Genomic DNA, 13,948 nt, shown 5'->3' on the forward strand with positions numbered 1-13,948 from the left:
ATACATTTGTTAGTCTCTAAGGGTACGTCCATACTACCCGCCGGATCGGCGGGTAGCAATCGACTTCTCGGAGCTTGATATATCGCGTCTCATCTAGACGCGATATATTGAACTCCGAACGCGCTCCCGTCGACTCCGGAACTCCACCACCGCGAATGGCAGTGGCGGAGTCGACGGGGGAGCCGCGGACTTTGATCCTGTGCCGTGAGGATGGGTAGTATGGACGTACCCTTAGAGACTAACAAATGTATTTGGGCATAAGCATTCATGGGCTAAAACCCACTCCATCAGATGCATGGAGTGAAAAATACAGTAAGCAGAAGATATATATTATAGCACATGAAAAGATGGGAGCTGCCTTACCAAGTGGGGATCAGTGCTAATGAGCCAATTCAATTAAGGTGGAAGTGGCCTCTTCTCAACAGTTGACAAGAAGAGGTGAATACCAAGGGAGGTAAAATTACAATTGTAGTGCTAACGAGGCCAATGCAGTCAGGTTGGCCCATTTCCAACAGTTGACAAGAAGGTGTGAGTATCAACAGAGGGATAATTACTTTTTGTAATTACTTTTTATTCGCGTAGCTGAAGTTGCGTACCTTAGTTCGACCCCCCCGCCCCCAGTGTAGAGCAGGCCTAAGGTGCCACAAAGACTCCTCGTTGTTTTTGCTGATACAGACTAACATGGCTACCACTCTGAAACCTGACGTGCATCCGACGAAGTGGGTATTCACCCATGAAACTCATGCTTCTATGTGACTGTTAGTCTATAAGGTGCCACAGGACTTTTTGCTGCTTTTACTCTGAAACCTGTTCCCAGTCTGGGAGGCTCACTCCCTGCTGCAGTGTAGACAGTCCTTATTTGGCAAGACAAGAGGTATATTAGTACTAAAGAGGCATCAAGCCAAATTCTTTGTTATATTAGTGTAAATCTCTTGCCTTCACTGAAATCAGTGGAGAAACTCTGGATTTTACAGGGCTGTAATTAAGAGTAGAATTTGGCTCCTCGTCTAAGGACATGACTGGTAACCTAAACCTCTACCCTAAGTTTAGTTTGTTCTGGTTCCTTTGGAAAATTACTTCATTGCTCTACTTCATAGAAATGAGAAATGTAAGACTGGAAGGGACCTTGAGTAGTCACCAAGTTCAGCCCTCAGCACTGTGACTGGACATAGTAAACAAAGACCATGCCTAACTGGTGTTTATCCAACCTGTTTTTAAAAAACCTCCAATGATAGGGATTCCACAACCAACCTTGGAAGCCTATTCCAGGGCTTAAGTCACTTATACGCAGAAAGATTGTCCTGATAGCTAACCTACATCTCTCTTGCTGCAGATTAAGCCCATTACTGTTTGTCCTACCTTCAGTGGAAATGGAGATGAATTGATCACAATCCTCTTTATAACAACCCTGATTATATCTGAAGACTGTTATCAGTTCCCTTCGCTCTGGTCTTCATTGTTTCAGTCTGAAACATGAGGTTAATAATTCTCATTGGTCTACCTCAGAGGAGTGTTGTGAGGATTAATTATAGAGATGGCCTAAAATTTGCTGTTGGAAAGTTTCTTTGCTGGAAAATGCTGAGTCTACAAAAATCAAAAAGTTTTGCAGGAATGCATTGATTTCATTAATATTTTTGACAATAAATTATCTAATCATTTTGTTCTGATAAAGTCAAAAAGTTTCATTTAGGCTTGTAGTATAACAATAATTGAAATATTTTTACTTATTTATATTATATTAATCTATTATAATTGAAGTGATACAGTTAAAATATATTGGAACATTTCAAGAAAAAAATCTGAGATTTCTACTTTTTGTTCTGAAGAGAATGGGATTTCCATTTTTTGACCAGCTCTAATTAATGGCAGTGAAAAGCTCTTTATAAGTGTGCTAATTATTATTATCATCAATACATGTAACTGCTCATGTAATTGTGATTCGAGCGGTCTCTTAGACAGCCCTCCCTCTCTCATTTGAATGTCATCTAGGTGAACTTTGGGCAGCTTCAGAAATTATACAAAAGATGGAGTGTCTCAAACAAAAGGGGCAGAAACAGATGTGTTTTAGCTAAACAAAGCCGTATAGCCCATAATCTCTTTTTACATTTATTATATAAATAATATTTAAATTGGATATGTTGTACCAGGATAATTCTGCGATCAATGACATTTGCAGTTACATATGTCTAAAACAAAGCTAATCGATATTCCTGCTTCACAGCATCAGCTGATCATTTCCGATATCAGGATGGAATCTTTTTTCCCCATTTCCCATAAAATATTGCATTACTATCAGAGACAGAATGAGGGTCTCAGTAGATTAGTGGTATGGGAAATCCTGTGTTCCTAAATAGCTGTGTTAAGCCTGTGTACTTTGCTGGGATATCAGTGGAGTCAGGTAGAGTATTCTCCAGAAAACCCTATCATACAGCCAAGACACTATATCTAAATTCCAGGACTGTTCTGTTTATCAGAGAGACTAAAGATGTGGAGGATAGTCTTATTCCTGGTCCAAGCCATTGCTAATAGTCCTTCCATTTAATGGACATCATATTCATGCAAAGTAAAAAGCAACTTTAAAAACAAACAGTCAAAAATCTTCAAGGAATTACTGCATTAGCAGCAAATTGACTTCTACCCAGAATTCTAAATAAAGGGCAGAAAGATGGCGTAGAGGACATAAATTAAGGAATCATCATCAGATTATTGCACTGGCCAAGTTAACACTACAGAATATCCCACTGGTCACGAGAGCATGATGCACATTGTGATGGGGTGTGCTTCCCACACTCTCCCTAAAGGGGTTAATGTAGGTCAGATGGGGGCAATTAACCTATCATGCTGCAAACTGGGCGGGGGTGTGTGTGGATATTTAGGCTGAAAGGAAAGCGCTACATAAGGGAAATTCATCTGTGCAGGAACAGGCAGGGCTTCTATAAAACCAGGGGGCTGCAGTTACTCTCAGGGAGCAGAGAGAAGGGAGATGAAAACTCAAGCGGGAGAATAAGCCCTGGGGTTCTAGCCCTACAAAATGAGTCAACCCCAGAAGAGTCGTGGGGAAAGGAAACCTGAGAGGGCTAGGTAGGAATAAGTCCAGTGAAACAGCAGCATGGTGTAGGACTGTGCAGACCTTGGCTACTTGTTATAGGCCCCGTGGGCTAGAACCCAGTGTCGAGGAAGGGCCAGGGTTCCCCTACCATCAACTGGGAAGTGGCACAGGAGCATTGGAGACATCAGCTGGACTGCTGGTCCAGAGAGACTTTATTACCCCTGAAGGGGAGGGCTACTGTTATTTGTCCAGAGCCGTAAGCCACAAAGGCAGGGTGCTGCAGTTCCTGACAAGCAAGAAGAGGGTTTCTGCCTGGCAGAGCTACTCCCCAGGTGCAGCCCGTGTTCTGGCAGTGAGTAGGGGTTCCTGTGCCATACATGTTTAGAATTATAACATTCTTTTTATTATGACTATAAAATTACTTTGTTTATTATGTCAATTAATATTTCATGCAATATTAATAAATTCTTTGTGTAAAATTAGCACTAAACTAGAAAATGTGTGAAAGACCCTATAATGCTGAATTATTATTAACACCTTATAACCATTCATTTCACATCAGATTTTCTTCCAGATCACGACCCATCTCTTTGCCAGAATGAGCTCTATAAAAGTTTTAGTAGTGTAAAAACTGCGTTAGTGGAAGAGTCAATCCTGGCACCATATTTCCAACTATGGACAGTGCTGGAAATGTTAGAGGAAGCTTAACACCCTCCCACTTCTGTTTCCATAATGTACCTAACTATGCAATACTTCATTATGGCAAGGTATTTCTTCCTGCTCTCAGTTCATGCTCTGAAGCCCAATTATTGACAGGCCTTGTAATTTATACTAGCAGGGTAGCCATGGGAGCTGTTATAATCCTTTTCAAGGATGGCTGAGCACCATCATTGCCAGGAGGCGTTTGAGATGGATTGGTCATGTGCTTCGGATGGAAACTGATTCCATCACCAGAGTAGTAATAAGATGGACACCTGAAGGCAAGCGAAAATGAGGTCACCCAAAAACAACATGGCAAAGAGCTGTGGAAGCCGAGCTGAAAAACCTGGGGCACAGCTGGGGAACCAATGAAAGACTTGCCAGAAACAGACAGGAGTGGAGGAGCTTCGTCACTGCCCTAAACACCAGAGGCGTAATAGGAACATGATGATGATGACGACGATGACGACGACGACTAGAGAGTGTGCCTCACTAATATTGTGTGACGATGAATTCCACAGGTTAATTACACATTGTTAATTAGATGTTTCCTTTGGGTACGGCTCTATTATAATGTTGTTTTCACAAATTAAATGTGCATGCTGATGGTATTCTGTAAAACAAGCTCTTTTTGTGGTGCATTGCAAGGACATAAAATAACTGGTAAGAGACTTTAAACAATGAGAGATGACCACAGCATCAGATTAAATCTCTTTATCTCTCAATTATTTCACTGCATATTCTATGTCTTAAGGGTTTTGGATTGGTAAAAAAGGAAATTGAGATTTTGGGAGCCTGGACAAAAAATACAGGAAGCCTCGTTCATTAGTTTGCATACCTAAATATATATTCTAGTCCCTGTCTCCCTGTATACTGGATGATGGACTGATGGCTCGCCAGCAAGTTGCATAGTAGCTATCCAGTTTTAAAGCAGTCAGTATGGATGAACTATAGACCATACCATGTAACCTTATTCCTGCACATACTTTCCAAGTAAGACATTCCTAGTGTCATCTTTCCTCATGAGCCTTTCTCTTTCTAGAGTTCTGTAGGGGAATATCAATGACAAGAAGACGGTTTTAGTTCCTGTACATCCTCCAGCATAATAAAGTCTCCAAGCACAATTAGAGGCATAAGAAGAAAGCAAGAAGGAAGCCAAGCTAAGGATGAGAGAGACTAAACCTGTCTATGTGCGATGGTTGAGTGAGGGTTAAACGGTATGCATAACTTCCTGGGATCTCCAAACTGTAATTGTTTTCTAGGGTTGGTCTTGTGACTAATTCCTTGCACTGGTATGTGGGGAATTAATAGATTTTTAAGGCCAGAAGTGACCATTAAATCTTCTTGTCAGACCTTGTATATAACACAAGCCACACAATTTCTTCCAGTCTTGTATTGGACCCAATAACTTTTGGTTGACGAAAGCATATCTTCCAGAAAAGTATCCAGTCTTGATCTGAAGAACAACAAGAGGTGGAGAATCCATGACTTCCTTTGGTAATCTGTTCCAGTGGTTACTCACACTCACTGTTAAAAAATTGTGCCTTACTTGAATTTCTCTCTTTAACTTCCATTGTTTATTTATGCCTTTCTCCCCTAGACTAAAGAGCTTGTTACTATCTGGTCTTTTCGCCTTGTGAAAATATGCATACACCATAATGAAGCCACTTCTAAATCTTTATTTTTATTAACTAAACATATTAATCTTTTGATGTCTCTCACTTTAAGGGATTTTTTCCAGACTTCAACTATTTTTTGAGGCTCTTTTCTGTATCTTCTCCAGTTTTTCAAAATCCTTTATAAAATGTGGACATAGAACGGGAGGCAGTATTCCAACATTTGTCTCACAAATGCTGTACACAGAGGCAAAATCACCTCTGTACTTCTACTCCCTGCTCTCCTGTTTATACATCCAAAGATTGCATTAGCTCTTTTTGCCACAATATCACACCAGGAGTTCATATTGACTTGTTTGTCCCCTATGATCCCTAAATCCTCTTTAGAATCACTACTTTCCAATTCTCACTCAGTTCCCATCTCTAGTACAGACTTCCAGTGTGACTTTTGGTGGGTTGTCTTAATATCTCTGTCCCTTACCTCTCCATTTCTAAATATTGCCAATTTTTTCTACCTACCCTGTAGTTGTCTTGTTTTAAAATGTAACCCCTCAGTGCAGGGACTGTATCCTACCTGTTGTTTGTACAGTTTTTAGCACAATGGGGCCCTGAATTTGGCTGGCTGCTACTGTAATACAAATTATATTGACTAGGGCTCAAGCTATTCTCAGTCTTTTTCTGTTTTGCAACAACATCCAATTCCTTCTTTGGTACCTTCCCATTTAGAAAGCCTTTCTCCACCTCTTTGTAATTAATTTTATAGCACATTATCATAATTTCTTTGGCTTTGACTTTCAATGCATATCAATGTTTTGCTTTTGTGTTAACATTAAGTATTGAAGTTATGACCTGTTTTTCTCAGATCTTTCGCTTATTATTTTTGACATAAAAGAGGAGAATTTAAGCATTGCCATTTTGTTCTGTATTGTTATACGATTGATAAGCACAAACTATTCAAGAAAATTGCCTGGAGCTTACAAGCATTTCAGCAGACACCTGAGCAATGTACAAGTGTTAGTGACTCAGATGTCTGTCTGTATCCTTCAAAGAGATTAAAAGAAAAGAGGCTGAGTAACCAGTAGGTGTAGCTTAGTCACACTAAATCCCACACATAGGAATAATATAGTTTTAGACTATTGTTCCCCTGACTATTTTCATTAGGCTCTGCACTCCTCTGCAGGGTAGAATTCAAGTACTGTATGTTTCACAGGAATTGGATCAAAATCTTCCCTACATATTTTGATTTTTTTTAAAAAAATATATTTTACATTCATAGACCTTTTCAACTGTAGATCATGCGACCACTGAAGGGTGCTCTTTGGTGATCATTGATACTGAATCTGTGTCTGTCACTAGCATGGTGTGTCTGTACCAGAAACGAGGGTGGATAGTTCGCCCTAGGCAATTGTGACATACCTAAAGGTAATTTTATAAAGATGAGGAAACATTGTTCTCCCCATTTTACAAACAGTATAACTGAGGCTCAGGAATTGTCTAAGGGCATACAACAAGCCAATAGGAGAATGAGGAATAGAACATACCTTTCCTACTTCCTGGCCTGGTACTCAGTCCACAGGAACACAGCTGTTCCCAATATAACCTTCAAACACCATCTACCTGCCCTTCCAGATGCCCTCTCCCTATTCTCACACACACTTTCCTTTGATGCCTTCCCCCCACTCTTTCCATTGATACCCTCTTCCAGTACCCCATGGGTCCCTCCCCCTGCAAAATGGGAGTGTTGGATGGTCACTCAATCTTCAGTAGTGGGTTGGAGGTTACCAGATACTATGGAATTCCAAATTCTAAGGTGGGTCAGGAAGTGCTGGTGGGATAGGAAGTGGCCTAATTCCAACCATAACTAGAGGACTTTGACAGTGTTAGACAAATGATATTTTGGATAAATATTGACCCTTCCATCCAACAACCTCAAAGTAGTTTATACCCATTAATAAACTAGCTGTTCAGTTTCATGTAAGACTGGAATCATCACTTCCATTTTGCAGATGGGGGAAACTGAAGCACAAAAGGAATTATTGGTCTGCTACTTTGACTTCATGACTGCACTGAACTCATGCGGACTTTATGGGAGTTAAGAGTGATGGGTATCTCACTGGAAGAACTTGACATTTTTCAGGATTGTGTCATAAATGAATTGTTTAAAGTCATGGAGAAAGTCTGTGTGATAGCCAGGGATAGAATTTAAGACTTTTAATCTTATACCTTAACCATCATCAGCATCATCTTGTACCTTAACCACAAAAGCATCATTTCACTCCAGTGTACATTCCTGAATTCCATTTTCATGAATTCAAAGGATGATGTGCTACTTTGAACATAAGAACATAAGAACATAAGAAAGGCCGTACCAGGTCAGACCAAAGGTCCATCTAGCCCAGTATCTGTCTACCGACAGTGGCCAATGCCAGGTGTCCCTGAGGGAGTGAACCTAACAGGCAATGATCAAGTGATCTCTCTCCTGCCATCCATCTCCATCCTCTGACGAACAGAGGCTAGGGACACCATTCTTACCCATCCTGGCTAATAGCCATTTATGGACTTAGCCACCATGAATTTATCCAGTCCCCTTTTAAACATTGTTATAGTCCTAGCCTTCACAACCTCCTCAGGTAAGGAGTTCCACAAGTTGACTGTGCGCTGCGTGAAGAAGAACTTCCTTTTATTTGTTTTAAACCTGCTGCCTATTAATTTCATTTGGTGACCCCTAGTTCTTGTATTATGGGAATAAGTAAATAACTTTTCCTTATCCACTTTCTCAACATCACTCATGAATTTATATACCTCTATCATGTCCCCCCTTAGTCTTCTCTTTTCCAAACTGAAGAGTCCTAGCCTCTTTAATCTTTCCTCATATGGGACCCTCTCTAAACCCCTAATCATTTTAGTTGCTCTTTTGAACCTTTTCTAGTGCTAGAATATCTTTTTTGAGGTGAGGAGACCACATCTGTACACAGTATTCGAGATGTGGGCGTACCATGGATTTATATAAGGGCAATAATATATTCTCAGTCTTATTCTCTATCCCCTTTTTAATGATTCCTAACATCCTGTTTGCTTTTTTGACCGCCTCTGCACACTGCGTGGACATCTTCAGAGAACTATCCACGATAGTTCTGGTGTAAGTTGTTGGTGTAAATGAGAGTTTTAACACCATGCGTGGCGAGTGAGCTAAAGTAAAGAATCAAACAGTACAGATAAAAAAAGAAGAAAAACAAATTTTAGATAACTTTAAATAGAAAAGGCAATCCAACAGAGACCTACAGACCGCGTGATGTGACTGGCCTGAACACAATCAAACAAGCTTTGGTTCTCAATAAAATTCAAATAATATCTAATACCATTAGCATTGTTTAAGATTATCACAGTACAAGTTAGCACATGCCTGGTTGGATTAAAGAGAAAGTCAGAAAGCACAAATAAATCCCCATAACTGTGCCATCTGTGTGACAGAAGTCATTTTAATATATACAATGGATCAATAGAAATTAAGGATAGGCAGAAATTTTTCAGCAAATGAGCCAGTGTGAACCACTGATCAATATTACAAATAATTCTAACAAATTTAAAGTCAAAAGCGGATATAGCTTTAAAAAAGACAGACAAAATTAATTCAAGAAAATGCAGTGATAAGTTGTGAGACATTTCACTTAAGTTATGAAGGGCTTGAGGAGTTGGTCATACAACACAGGAAATTAATACTGGGCAACAAAACAGCTCAGGGGATTTGTGATGGGTTGTAGAATGCTTTTCCTGTAAATTGTGAGATGAAATCCACCCTTGTCAGTAGTGACTGAACATCATTATCATCTGGTGGCTGTTTGGTGGCCCAATGTGTGTAAACATAATTTGTGGCTTTCAATTCAGTTCCTAGTGAGTGGATAGGTGCCATTGTCACAACTGGTTAGAAGAAACTTCTGAGGGTTGGAAACTTTTTTCTCTACTCTATTTTGAGTCAGATACAATATATTTAATCACAACAGAATGTTAGTTCTGACCACACCTGTGCTTGTCATACCCTGCTAGATATTCCTAGCCTACAGGAGAACTGGCATGAATTAGAACCTTTTTTGGCAAACTCGTGATTGAAGCCAGGAACTGAGTGGGTCATGAGACTGTATTGTGTTTTCACCCTTAGGCAGGGAAAAGGCACATTGGAAGGAACCGGTGGACTAAAAAAGTTTATTTTGCTACTGCCTGAGCTGGTTGGAAAACTTTTTTTTTAGTTTAGTTTTTTTTCTGGGATTTTTTCTGGGGGAAAATTAATAAAACATTTTTGTTTTGTTTCAATAACAATAAAAAGATTTCATTTACTTTTTCAGAAACCTGAATTGAAGCAAGCTGACAATATCTTATTCAAATGTAAACAAAATATTTTCCTATTCATTTTTTTATTTTGAAATTTCTTGTAAAAAATAAAAAGAATTGAAAATGACATTTCCCCCCCCAAAACTATTTTTTTCCAACCAGCCCTCACTAGACCCTTTCCGTGGGCAAACAGAGAACTACAGCAATTGGATATCAAATTGTGATTTCCTCTAGCACTTCAGTCACTCAAAATGATAAAAGACGGCGAAACAAAGAAAGAGAAGCTTTTAATAGTCATTGTGGACTGATTTTGAAATGATAAAAACTTGTTTGGGATGGTAATCTCCTTGAATGAAAAACACAGATGACTGGGAACAGATTGTGAACGCCTCACTCGCCTTGGTGAGCATTCACTCACATAAGTAGTCTGACTGGGAAGGGGACTTCACTCACTTTCTTATCCATGCTTTTTTCTTTTTAAAGCTATGACTGTATCCCAACAACCTTGTACACCTGGAATTGAAACAGGCGTGATTATTTAATGGGGCATATATTTGTATATATGGCGCTATCTTTCACTATACACATTTCCAACTACAAGCTCTTTCTTTTGTTATCCTACATGTTATGTTTATAGACTATGGTCTTGAAATAATGTAATACTTTTCAGGTATATTGTGACTTTTATTCTTAAGGCACCAAATGCATCTTTCTTGGTTGATGATAGCAGTGTTTCAGAACTGCCATTGCTTAGAGCTTCCATCTGATAAAGCAAGTACTATCTCTTCCCCACCACAACTCTTTACTAGAGATATTTTTTACCCCTTCAAGATTACTATTAAAATGTAAATGGAGTCTGTGATGTGGCATTCCATATGTTTTATAAAAATATGCTTATGAATGTGAATATAATGTAACTAGAATATGCTTTATGCACAAGGTCTCTTGTAAGGTATCATTACAAAGCTTATACTCTACTGAGTGTGTTCATCCTATTGGTATGCATGTATCATCCTTGTATGTGAAGCCAGAAATATGAAGTATAACTCTGCAAAGTGTAACTATGCAAAGTCTGGGCCATTAATGGTGGTTTAGAATTTTGATGGCTCCCATTGACTAGGATAATTGGTTGTAGATGGTTTATTTACCTGCACACCTTCCTGTGTAGTGTGAGCCAGCCCATGGGTAATGAAGAATGAGGCATTACAGTGACATGTGACAATGTCACATGATACTGGAATCCACCTTAAATCTGGTACTTTTCCATTTAGAAGGAGGGGTAGGGACCCAGCGAGACAAAAGATCCCTGCCTTCTGACAAAGCTATAAAAGGGGAACGAGGGGCAGAACAAAGGCAGCTACTATTCATGAGAAAACCCCTAGTTTCCACCTAAGATGTCTGCTGAAACAAACAAGGATTGTATCAGGGGAAAGGGTTGGGCCCAGATTAAGAAGAAGTATAGTCTGTGAAAGAAGCTTATTGGAACATCCCTGAGGGTGTGATTTTACCTGTGTTCTTAATGTATTAGGCTTATACTTGAATGTTTTTGCTTTATTTTGCTTGGTGACTTTATTTATTCTGTCTGCTATTACTTGAAACCACTTAAATCCTACTTTTTTTCTTAATAAAATCACTTTTGTTTATTATTGAATCCAGAGTAAGTGATTGATACCTGGGGGAGCAAACAGCTGTGCATATCTCTCTATGAGTGATATAGAGGGTGAACAATTTATGAATTTACCCTGTGTAAGCTTTATACAGAGTAAAAGGGATTTATTGAGAGTTTGGATCCCATTGGGAGCTGGGTGTCTGGGTGCTGGAGGCAGGTAACTTGCTAAGCTGTTTTCAGTTAAGCCTGCAGCTTTGGGGTTGTGGACCAGACCTGGGTCGTGTTGCAGCAGGTTAGCATATCTGGCTCAACAAGGCAGTGTTCTGGAGTCCCAGATGGCAGTGGAAAACAGGCTCAGAGATAGCCTCAGCACATCAGGTGACAGTCCCAAGGTGATCCCTGGGACCGAACCCATCACAGTGGTGTAGTCGAGTAGGATCCGTGCATAGCTGATTGCTTTGAGATACTGGTAGTGATTTTAAGTGAGTTGTAAGTGTGCTGACTCGAGCACATCAGATGACAGTCTCAAGGGGTTCTCTGTGACCGAACCCATCACAGAGTCAACTTCAACCTCAGAAATGAGTGGCACTGATGTTATCAGCTCAGTATATGTTGGACTATCATAATAAATAAGGTCTCATTACTTCCTTCTTTGAACTGTATGTCCAAGATTTTCCAAACAAGAGTCTAAGTGCTCAAGAGTCTAAGAGTCTAACTAGGTGCTCAGCATTTTTGAAAATGAGGCCAGAGCCTTAAATATAAAATTAAAAACCTACATTTGTATTCCTAGTTTTGGAAAAATCTTGGCCCTTGTAAGTATTGAAAGCCTGTCCTGCATGGACCAGATTCATCATTGCTTTGCATCTCATATAGCCATTTACACCTATGCAAATCCAATGTGAAATAGCACCATTCTTTTCTGTTTGCATTTTACACCCAGCCTGCACAGGTATAAGTGGTTTTTATACAGTCCAATGCAGGGGAGTGTTTGGCACATACCTGTTTAGGTCCTCCTCATATAAAGAAGTTTCTTTGCCGAGAACTTGTTGGATATTTCTGTAGTTCCTTAAGCCTCTGCACTTCAAACAGAAGCTCTGTAGGCTGAGTGGGGGCTGAAACTACCAAAGAATGTCACACATCAATTTTGCATCCAGCACAGAACAGGAATGAGTAATTGTTAGGTGAGAAGTTGATATAACTTTGCTAGCAGTTCTGAGCAATTTGCAAGATGTTATACAAAACTTAGTGGAGGCTTGACTAGGTGTCTTAGAGAAATAGTAATGACTTACAGAGCTTTTCATTTCTAGATCACTGATTTGAATGTATCATATTTTGTCAGGGCAAGCTATCACTAGCTGATGACTCTTATGTGAGGTATGTGACATTAGCTGGTGGTCTGAATTCAATCCTACTGAACAGGTTATTTAAAATCACCACCACAACTGGCACCAGTTGGCATGGTGGTTGATGATCGCAGCAGAGAAACCAAACACTAAGGCTATGTCTACACTTATGTCAGTATAACTTATGTTGTTCAGGGGTATGAATAAGCCACCCCCCAAGTGATGTAAGTTACACTAACTTAAGTGCCAGTGTGGCCAGAGTTATGTCAGCGGGAGAGCTCACTCTCGCAGGGGCTGGAGTAATTAGGCTTAGGGCTTGGCTACACTTGAGAGTTGCAGCGCTGGGAGTTACAGCGCTGGTCGTACAGCTGTGTAGGGAAAGCGCTGGTGTGTGGCCACACTCACAGCTACCAGCACTGCAGTGTGGCCACATTTGCAGCATTTCCAGCGCTGTTGGGAGTGATGCATTATGGGCAGCTATCCCAGCGTTCAAGTGGCAGCAACGTGCTTTTCAAAAGAGGGGGGTGGGGTGTAGTGTGACAGGGAGCGGGGGAGAGAGAGAGAGAGTGGATTTTTGTAGCCGACACTGTGTATTAGCTCCCTGCCTTGAAAATCAGAAAATTTTCCAAACCCCTTACTCTTAACTGCAAATAGCTTGCAGACCAGATAAGCAGCACGGACTCCCTTTCTCCCCCCTCCCCGTTTCTCTCATCAAACAAACACTCAACCCCTGTGAATGAGGTAGGCAGGGGGTTATCTCATTTGATTGTTCACAGTCACTTACAGATTGATCACAGCAAACAGGAGCTGTGTTTGTTTAGATAAGCAGCTCCGGGAGCTCCGGAGCCCCGAGTTCACAACAAAACAAAGAGAGGCTGCATAAGAAAACAAAAGAGAATAATTTACTTAAAAGCATTCTGGGATATCTCCTAATATCCTGGAGGCCAATAACAGCGCTGGTGTGTGTCCACACTTGATGAGCAGCGCTGGATCACCAGCGCTGCACTCGCTACACCCCAAGCAGACCAGGTGTTCAGCCAGTGCTGCAGCCAGGGAGTTGCAGCGCTGGATGTGCCTTGCAGGTGTGGACAGTTACTAATTGCAGCGCTGGAAAGCCTCCACCAGCACTGCAACTCACAAGTGTAGCCAAGCCCTTAGAGTGTCTGCTACAGTGGTGCAGCTGCATCGTGCAGTTGTGCCGCTGTAAGCACTCTAGTGTAGCCATAGCCTAAGTGGAGATGGACTGTGAAACTACTCTCTCAGCCCTTGAGGTGGTTCCTTTCACAGCAGTGCTGAGACAGATTTG

This window comes from Mauremys mutica, chromosome 4, assembly GCF_020497125.1.
Source record: "Mauremys mutica isolate MM-2020 ecotype Southern chromosome 4, ASM2049712v1, whole genome shotgun sequence".
Taxonomy (NCBI): Eukaryota; Metazoa; Chordata; order Testudines; family Geoemydidae; genus Mauremys; species Mauremys mutica.